The sequence below is a fragment of the Labeo rohita genome, unplaced genomic scaffold (assembly GCF_022985175.1).
Source record: "Labeo rohita strain BAU-BD-2019 unplaced genomic scaffold, IGBB_LRoh.1.0 scaffold_176, whole genome shotgun sequence".
Taxonomy (NCBI): Eukaryota; Metazoa; Chordata; class Actinopteri; order Cypriniformes; family Cyprinidae; genus Labeo; species Labeo rohita.
Genome location: NW_026127956.1, coordinates 54,642 through 57,702, shown reverse-complemented (window position 1 = coordinate 57,702; position 3,061 = coordinate 54,642). Strand labels below are relative to the sequence as shown.

General features: G+C 37.1%; 1 long non-coding RNA gene across 1 annotated transcript; it reads right to left on the bottom strand.

Annotated features, from left to right (window-relative positions):
- Positions 1-523: 523 nt before the first annotated feature.
- On the bottom strand, positions 524-1,396 carry LOC127158882 (uncharacterized). The gene is made up of 3 exons (XR_007826301.1): positions 1,322-1,396; positions 1,107-1,248; positions 524-561 (listed from the first exon to the last, which is right to left on the bottom strand). It is a non-coding gene; the product is annotated as an uncharacterized LOC127158882 (long non-coding RNA).
- Positions 1,397-3,061: the final 1,665 nt, after the last annotated feature.

Below are 3,061 nucleotides of genomic sequence, written 5' to 3'. Positions count from 1 at the left end.
CAAGTAGATATGAACTGTACATGCACAACTGGAAATTAGCTAAAGGACAACACCAATATGGCAACCAAATGAACTAATGTGAAATGAATATGAACATGTGCCCTCCATGTAATACTTAAAATTTTTATGGTGGTGACAATGAGGACACTTTAACTGATTGATGCTTGCCATGCGATGCTTTTATTTAAAGATTTACAGAGGAATTTAAAAAAAAAAAAAAAAAAAAAAAAAAAAAAAAACTTAACATTTTTTAAAGTCACTTAATATTTTTAATTATCTGGTGGATCCATGGAAGATATGCTGAAATCTTAGTATACACATTAGGACACTCAGGTGAATTACAATGTTCAGTAATCCACCATTGCCAGCCACAGATCATCTGTAATTCAGAGTAGCTGGATCCCCATTTACGTTTACACTCTCCACTATTTATTGTAGTCACGTATGCCTCCATTAGACAATTATTCCCTGTGCCATTAGTCTGTAATCTTTTTCTGCATTAAGCTGATCTCCATCCTTAAAAATTTAACAAAGGCTGCTTAGTTTGACTTTTTCCTGAAGCTGAAATTAAAAAACACAGCTGTTATTATTAAAAAGACAATCTTTTTATAAGACCGAAAAGTATGTTATTCAAGTGCTATTTAAAAGTATGCCAAAAGTGCACTACTCTCGATGCAGGATGTAGTTGTTCACTCTGATGCGGGTAAAAGTCTCACTTTCTGTTAAGTCAAGGGTGCTCAACCCTGGTCCTGGAGATCAACTTTCCTGCAGAGTTCAGCTCCAACCCAAATCAAACACACCTGTCTGTAATTATCAAGTGCTCCTTCAGATCCTAATTAGCTGGTTCAGATGTGTTTGTTCAGGGTTGAAGCTGAACTCTGCAGGAAAGTCAATCTCCAGGACCAGGGTTGAGCACCCCATCTTAAGTCATGAGCACCAAATACAACTGTCAGAATCGCAGATCTTTTGAAAGAGTGTAGTGAAAAGATTGATTTATGGAGTCATCATGCTTGCAAATCATGCAAACCTTGTATTGTTGCACTGTAGTCATTTCGTCAGTCAAAAGTCATTTTAACGTTGCAGTTAAGAATAATCAAAACGTTTACCCTTTCCAGCAGTGTGCAGCAGTCAAGACCCACTGATCAGAAATGAGGAATTCACAGTTATTTTGAATGTTCTTCTGAATAGAGACCATGTAAGGTCTGGAGTAAGGTTTTGCTGCCCTGCCATTCACTATACCCACATGAGCTGAAAGAGATAGTGCTGTTAGTTCTCTTATTCATCACATTGATCAATATACAGTTTAGTCAATCAGTCTCACCAGTGAAGGTCAGGTGTGGCAGCAGAGATGCCAGCAGGACCAAAGAAATGATGGTCATGAAGAAGACAATCAGTGAGCTCTCACTGACAAAACACTGTATAAATAGAGTTTAAAGGGGGTGGAGACACATGTGTAGCATCTGGACCAATCAGACATACAGTTATTGGTTACATTTAACAAATAATCTTTAAAACCAACAACCCAGCTATATGCTGGAGCTCTGGAGACAACCCCCCAAAGCAACTAACACCCCAAAAGGGCTCAGTTGCCAGGACGACTATATGATAAGAGGTTTATTGCCCAGAGGAATGCACAGTTGCCCATGCTACATTTGCCCATAGGAAAGGCACAATGCCTATAGAAATAGACTCTTTCCTATTCATTCACAGACAAACCATTCTTTGACCTTCCTATCACACATAGCCCAGGTCATTGTGTACGGTATTACTGCATTGTATTTTTAATTTTGTCTGTTGTATTTGTATTTGTCTTTCTACTGTTTTATGCATGCGTTTATGCATGCTAGATGACTAGTCGTATAACCCACCTATGCCATGTTTGGTCTCTTTGAATTCGTATTTTGATGATCTAAAAGATGGTGTAAATTAGATGTTGATACCTATGCAACATATTAGTGTTTAAAGAAACCTTAGTAGTTTTTGGATCATTCCGGACCCGGAAGAACGTGATCACGATTCCAAAACCACCACTGCTCCAACCAAACAAAACAGAGGTTTAGTATAAGCTGTAGACAGCACTGATGGTTTCACAGCAGGTGGTTAACTGACTCTTTTCATAGCTATATTCTCTTGTCTCTCTAACTGCTTCTCACTGACCCTTTTCCCATGTATGAGTGCTCTTATGTTTGTTTGTTTAGATTAGTTATGTGTTAGTCCTTCGTTAATAAAACTCTTGTGCACAAATTACATGAGTGTTGATTCTGATTCTGCCTTGAAAATTAATGTCCCTTTACGATTCCGATTCAAGCTACATGCTTTAATGCAATGGTACTTTAAGAAAGTTATTTTCTGTGGCCAAGAAAATATCGTTTCTTAGAGTTGATATAAAAATTATACTGAATGTTCGCTGGGCGAACAGATTAGTTGATGGAAAATTAATTCTGCTACAGTTACTACTGGCAGCTGATATAAATAATTATAATTAATCATAATTAATTGTTTTTTGAGGGTTTATAAGCAGAAATCTGAAGCTCATCATTTTGTAAAAGCACCTGCATTAATAATTAAAACTTGTGTACTATTTTAGCCATAAAGAGTTTTACTATTTTCAGTCGTTTCAAGGAGAAGTCCACTTCCAGATAATGTACTCACCCCCATCCAGGATGTTCATGTCTTTCTTTCTTCATTTGTAAAGAAATTGTGTTTTTTGAGGAAAACATTTTAGGATTTTTTCTCCATATAATGGACTGCTATGGTGCCCTGAGTTTGAACTTCCAAAATGCAGTTTAAATGCGGCTTTAAATGATCCCTAATGCGGTTGTAAACGATCCCAGCCAAGGAAGAAGGGTCTTATCTAGCGAATCTCAAATGCTCGTCTTGTCTTGTTCTCGTTGAACTCCGTGAATTCTGGCTCAAGACAGTTAGAATATGTCGAAAAACTCCAATCATATTTTCTCCGTCAACTTCAAAAATCATTTAAAAATCATCCTACATTTTGCTGAACATGCAAAGAAGATCAAACACCCTTAACAAAAAAAGGTAAAACAGCGACCCAGTATTT